The sequence below is a fragment of the Chrysemys picta genome, unplaced genomic scaffold, assembly GCF_011386835.1.
Source record: "Chrysemys picta bellii isolate R12L10 unplaced genomic scaffold, ASM1138683v2 scaf747, whole genome shotgun sequence".
Taxonomy (NCBI): Eukaryota; Metazoa; Chordata; order Testudines; family Emydidae; genus Chrysemys; species Chrysemys picta.
Window position 1 is genome coordinate 24,303 of NW_027053454.1, and position 6,698 is coordinate 31,000.

General features: G+C 52.3%; 1 long non-coding RNA gene across 7 annotated transcripts in view; it reads left to right on the top strand.

Moving 5' to 3' along the window:
• The window catches only part of LOC135979275 (uncharacterized), a 28,886-nt gene extending 22,212 nt beyond the window's left edge, over positions 1–6,674 (top strand). For 6 of the 7 annotated variants that reach the window (XR_010596600.1, XR_010596605.1, XR_010596601.1 and 3 more), the window contains 3 exons: positions 67–1,921; positions 2,028–5,841; positions 5,948–6,674. This is a non-coding gene — a long non-coding RNA (uncharacterized LOC135979275). The remainder of the gene's footprint in view (positions 1–66; positions 1,922–2,027; positions 5,842–5,947) is intronic. The other variant, XR_010596606.1, reaches the window with a different exon arrangement.
• Positions 6,675–6,698: the final 24 nt, after the last annotated feature.

The following is a 6,698-nucleotide window of genomic DNA, read 5'->3' on the forward strand; positions in this document are numbered from 1 at the left end:
GAATCTACCTTGTACACGTGCTCTCTACTGAGCCACACCTAACCCGCTTCACCTCTCTCTTTCTAGCAACTCAAAGGACAAAATGGACAAGACGACACAAGCACCAAAGAAACTGCAGGAAAAGGGAAGAAAAAGCCACGGCCAACGGCTGCACACACCGCACACACAGCACACACCGCACCCCTGTACCGAGGGATCGGGTTCGACACTTCTCCTCACAGGCTTAATCCCCCTTCAGCTGCCCGGTAAAAGGACCTCCCTGTAAACAAGGATCACGGTCCATTCCTTGCCAACCAAAATGCTTTATGGGTCCCTTCCATAGCTGAGGAGGAGCGAGCCCCCTTTAAAACGGGTTGAGGTCTCTGTGAGTTTGAGCTCCTTAGGACCTAGCCTTTAAAATGCCCCGGGCCTTTGACCTCTCCCTGTCAGAAGGGTGCAGGTCTCCCCTTTCTAACTCCTCTTGGGCCGTTGGCACTCGCTGGGCAACGAGACCACCCACTTCCGAGGGAACGGAGGTCTCTCCTTTACAGCGCTTTTCGCTCTGGCCCATTGGAAGGCCCCTGGCTTAAGGACCACCCTGTAAGGAGGCTTTCGGTCTCCTTTGCCATGCAAATTAAGCCACAGGTCACTTTGACACGCCCGGCAAAATGACTGCCCGGTAACCAGGGTGTAACGTCTTATACCTCTCACGCTTAAGCTAGGGGAGCCTTTCTGTGCCTGTGGCTTAGCGACTCCCCCCGACCCTCCACCACTTCAGAAGAGTTGAACTTCTGTTTCTCTTAGTCACAGTAAATTCCCACAGAATGATTTCTACTTGGCTTTTTTGAGATTTGAAGTGAAATCTTATCTGGGACCTATCCCGGTCAGATGGAACATGGTGTGGCGAAGGGGCGGCTGTAAGGGGATGGCGGAGGCCGTGGAAAATTCGCCCCTTTTCTCAAAAAAGCCAAGAAATGGCCCAACCAAGCAAACGTCACAAAGTCTGGAAATGAACAGGGGAGGTGGGGGGCTCCTTTCGGACCCTCACTTCCGTGTAATCCTTCCTCAAGTCCTTTTGCCCTGCCCAATTTACACCGCTCAACCAACCACAACTTTCACCCTTTGTTTTCTTGTGCACAAGAAAGAACACTGTCGGACTGACGAGCGTCAACTGTAGGGATTCGGACAGCTCCGTTAGTTGTGTCCGAATTCCCGGCCTTGTGTCTCTTTGGTGATAAAGAGAGGAGATTCCTCGGGCTACGTTGGAAGAGATTGAGGTGGCGGTCCTTTCTGAAATGTGTTCATGTTGAGATGTTGTAGGTAGATGCGGTGGTATTCAGAGCCGGCACGTGGGTGCACCTAACCCTACTAACAGGACCGCGTCACAAGTAAAAGGGGTCTTTTCTGCTAAAGGTAGGGGGCACAAAGTTGTCATTTTCTTGGTGGGGTAGGAGGTAAGTCGGGAAGGGAGTCGCTGAGGGACGGAGGATTGATTGGAAAGGGGACACTCAGCAGGATCCCTCCCTTACCTGTTCATTTCCAGATCTTTTCACATTCAGGACTCCCCCGCACCCTCATTGTGTAAAGGAGGTGTATTATATTAAAGAAAGGGTGACTGCCCTGTAATCAGGGTTCAGGTCGCTTTCCCTTTTCTCCTCTCTGCATCGGCCCTCTTCACGCCAAGGTCCAAAGTGAGCTCCCTCTAACTAGGGTGTGGGTCTTTCCCTGCCTTTCACAAGGTAACACTGCCATTTGGAAGATAGTTCTAGAAACCAGCCTCTTGAGAGGGTTCAGGGTTTGCCCTACTAGCTGTCCCGTGCCCTCCTCACTCACGCACTCAGCCAAGTCAAAGCCCGCGTCCTCTGCATCCACCTGGACCCGCCTTCTGACGCAAGCTCTCCTGCGCTCTGAAAGAGATCGGTGCCGAAAAGTAGGAATTAGGGTAATTTCCGGCAGGGCCGAGTACCTTGCCAATGTCATCTGAATCTACCTTGTACACGTGCTCTCTACTGAGCCACACCTAACCCGCTTCACCTCTCTCTTTCTAGCAACTCAAAGGACAAAATGGACAAGACGACACAAGCACCAAAGAAACTGCAGGAAAAGGGAAGAAAAAGCCACGGCCAACGGCTGCACACACCGCACACACAGCACACACCGCACCCCTGTACCGAGGGATCGGGTTCGACACTTCTCCTCACAGGCTTAATCCCCCTTCAGCTGCCCGGTAAAAGGACCTCCCTGTAAACAAGGATCACGGTCCATTCCTTGCCAACCAAAATGCTTTATGGGTCCCTTCCATAGCTGAGGAGGAGCGAGCCCCCTTTAAAACGGGTTGAGGTCTCTGTGAGTTTGAGCTCCTTAGGACCTAGCCTTTAAAATGCCCCGGGCGTTGACCTCTCCCTGTCAGAAGGGTGCAGGTCTCCCCTTTCTAACTCCTCTTGGGCCGTTGGCACTCGCTGGGCAACGAGACCACCCACTTCCGAGGGAACGGAGGTCTCTCCTTTACAGCGCTTTTCGCTCTGGCCCATTGGAAGGCCCCTGGCTTAAGGACCACCCTGTAAGGAGGCTTTCGGTCTCCTTTGCCATGCAAATAAGCCACAGGTCACTTTGACACGCCCGGCAAAATGACTGCCCGGTAACCAGGGTGTAAGGTCTTATACCTCTCACGCTTAAGCTAGGGGAGCCTTTCTGTGCCTGTGGCTTAGCGACTCCCCCGGACCCTCCACCACTTCAGAAGGGTTGAACTTCTGTTTCTCTTAGTCACAGTAAATTCCCACAGAATGATTTCTACTTGGCTTTTTTGAGATTTGAAGTGAAATCTTATCTGGGACCTATCCCGGTCAGATGGAACATGGTGTGGCGAAGGGGCGGCTGTAAGGGGATGGCGGAGGCCGTGGAAAATTCGCCCCTTTTCTCAAAAAAGCCAAGAAATGGCCCAACCAAGCAAACGTCACAAAGTCTGGAAATGAACAGGGGAGGTGGGGGGCTCCTTTCGGACCCTCACTTCCGTGTAATCCTTCCTCAAGTCCTTTTGCCCTGCCCAATTTACACCGCTCAACCAACCACAACTTTCACCCTTTGTTTTCTTGTGCACAAGAAAGAACACTGTCGGACTGACGAGCGTCAACTGTAGGGATTCGGACAGCTCCGTTAGTTGTGTCCGAATTCCCGGCCTTGTGTCTCTTTGGTGATAAAGAGAGGAGATTCCTCGGGCTACGTTGGAAGAGATTGAGGTGGCGGTCCTTTCTGAAATGTGTTCATGTTGAGATGTTGTAGGTAGATGCGGTGGTATTCAGAGCCGGCACGTGGGTGCACCTAACCTTACTAACAGGACCGCGTCACAAGTAAGAAGGGTCTTTTCTGGTAAAGGTAGGGGGCACAAAGTTGTCATTTTCTTGGTGGGGTAGGAGGTAAGTCGGGAAGGATGTCGCTGAGGGACGGAGGATTGATTGGAAAGGGGACACGCAGAAGGATCCCTCCCTTACCTGTTCATTTCCAGATCTTTTCACATTCAGGACTCCCCCCACCCTCATTGTGTAAAGGAGGTGTATTTTTACTAAAGAAAAGGTGACTGCTCTGTAATCAGGGTTCAGATCGCTTTCCCTTTTCTCCTCTCTGCATCGGCCCTCTTCACGCCAAGGTCCAAAGTGAGCTCCCTCTAACTAGGGTGTGGGTCTTTCCCTGCCTTTCACAAGGTAACACTGCCATTTGGAAAGCAGTTCTAGAAACCAGCCTCTTGAGAGGGTTCAGGGTTTGTCCTACTAGCTGTCCCGTGCCCTCCTCACTCACGCACTCAGCCAAGTCAAAGCCCGCGTCCTCTGCATCCACCTGGACCCGCCTTTTGCCTCAAGCTCTCCTGCGCTCTGAAAGAGATCGGTGCCGAAAAGTAGGAATTAGGGTAATTTCCGGCAGGGCCGAGTACCTTGCCAATGTCATCTGAATCTACCTTGTACACGTGCTCTCTACTGAGCTACAGCTAACCCGTTTCACCTCTCTCTTTCTAGCAACTCAAAGGACAAAATGGACAAGACGACACAAGCACCAAAGAAACTGCAGGAAAAGGGAAGAAAAAGCCACGGCCAACGGCTGCACACACCGCACACACAGCACACACCGCATCCCTGTACCGAGGGATCGGGTTCGACACTTCTCCTCACAGGCTTAATCCCCCTTCAGCTGCCCGGTAAAAGGACCTCCCTGTAAACAAGGATCACGGTGCATTCCTTGCCAACCAAAATGCTTTATGGGTCCCTTCCATAGCTGAGGAGGAGCGAGCCCCCTTTAAAACGGGTTGAGGTCTCTGTGAGTTTGAGCTCCTTAGGACCTAGCCTTTAAAATGCCCCGGGCCTTTGACCTCTCCCTGTCAGAAGGGTGCAGGTCTCCCCTTTCTAACTCCTCTTGGGCCGTTGGCACTCGCTGGGCAACTAGACCACCCACTTCCGAGGGAACGGAGGTCTCTCCTTTACAGCGCTTTTCGCTCTGGCCCATTGGAAGGCCCCTGGCTTAAGGACCACCCTGTAAGGAGGCTTTCGGTCTCCTTTGCCATGCAAATTAAGCCACAGGTCACTTTGACACGCCCGGCAAAATGACTGCCCTGTAACCAGGGTGTAAGGTCTTATACCTCTCACGCTTAAGCTAGGGGAGCCTTTCTGTGCCTGTGGCTTAGCGACTCCCCCCGACTCTCCACCACTTGAGAAGAGTTGAACTTCTGTTTCTCTTAGTCACAGTAAATTCCCACAGAATGATTTCTACTTGGCTTTTTTGAGATTTGAAGTGAAATCTTATTTGGGACCTATCCCGGTCAGATGGAACATGGTGTGGCGAAGGGGCGGCTGTAAGGGGATGGCGGAGGCCGTGGAAAATTCGCCCCTTTTCTCAAAAAAGCCAAGAAATGGCCCAACCAAGCAAACGTCACAAAGTCTGGAAATGAACAGGGGAGGTGGGGGGCTCCTTTCGGACCCTCACTTCCGTGTAATCCTTCCTCAAGTCCTTTTGCCCTGCCCAATTTACACCGCTCAACCAACCACAACTTTCACCCTTTGTTTTCTTGTGCACAAGAAAGAACACTGTCGGACTGACGAGCGTCAACTGTAGGGATTCGGACAGCTCCGTTAGTTGTGTCCGAATTCCCGGCCTTGTGTCTCTTTGGTGATAAAGAGAGGAGATTCCTCGGGCTACGTTGGAAGAGATTGAGGTGGCGGTCCTTTCTGAAATGTGTTCATGTTGAGATGTTGTAGGTAGACGCGGTGGTATTCAGAGCCGGCACGTGGGTGCACCTAACCTTACTAACAGGACCGCGTCACAAGTAAAAGGGGTCTTTTCTGCTAAAGGTAGGGGGCACAAAGTTGTCATTTTCTTGGTGGGGTACGAGGTAAGTCGGGAAGGGAGTCGCTGAGGGACGGAGGATTGATTGGAAAGGGGACACTCAGCAGGATCCCTCCCTTACCTGTTCATTTCCAGATCTTTTCACATTCAGGACTCCCCCGCACCCTCATTGTGTAAAGGAGGTGTATTATATTAAAGAAAGGGTGACTGCCCTGTAATCAGGGTTCAGGTCGCTTTCCCTTTTCTCCTCTCTGCATCGGCCCTCTTCACGCCAAGGTCCAAAGTGAGCTCCCTCTAACTAGGGTGTGGGTCTTTCCCTGCCTTTCACAAGGTAACACTGCCATTTGGAAAGCAGTTCTAGAAACCAGCCTCTTGAGAGGGTTCAGGGTTTGTCCTACTAGCTGTCCCGTGCCCTCCTCACTCACGCACTCAGCCAAGTCAAAGCCCGCGTCCTCTGCATCCACCTGGACCCGCCTTCTGACGCAAGCTCTCCTGCGCTCTGAAAGAGATCGGTGCCGAAAAGTAGGAATTAGGGTAATTTCCGGCAGGGCCGAGTACCTTGCCAATGTCATCTGAATCTACCTTGTACACGTGCTGTCTACTGAGCTACACCTAACCCGCTTCACCTCTCTCTTTCTAGCAACTCAAAGGACAAAATGGACAAGACGACACAAGCACCAAAGAAACTGCAGGAAAAGGGAAGAAAAAGCCACGGCCAACGGCTGCACACACCGCACACACAGCACACACCGCATCCCTGTACCGAGGGATCGGGTTCGACACTTCTCCTCACAGGCTTAATCCCCCTTCAGCTGCCCGGTAAAAGGACCTCCCTGTAAACAAGGATCACGGTGCATTCCTTGCCAACCAAAATGCTTTATGGGTCCCTTCCATAGCTGAGGAGGAGCGAGCCCCCTTTAAAACGGGTTGAGGTCTCTGTGAGTTTGAGCTCCTTAGGACCTAGCCTTTAAAATGCCCCGGGCCTTTGACCTCTCCCTGTCAGAAGGGTGCAGGTCTCCCCTTTCTAACTCCTCTTGGGCCGTTGGCACTCGCTGGGCAACGAGACCACCCACTTCCGAGGGAACGGAGGTCTCTCCTTTACAGCGCTTTTCGCTCTGGCCCATTGGAAGGCCCCTGGCTTAAGGACCACCCTGTAAGGAGGCTTTCGGTCTCCTTTGCCATGCAAATTAAGCCACAGGTCACTTTGACACGCCCGGCAAAATGACTGCCCTGTAACCAGGGTGTAAGGTCTTATACCTCTCACGCTTAAGCTAGGGGAGCCTTTCTGTGCCTGTGGCTTAGCGACTCCCCCGGACCCTCCACCACTTCAGAAGGGTTGAACTTCTGTTTCTCTTAGTCACAGTAAATTCCCACAGAATGATTTCTACTTG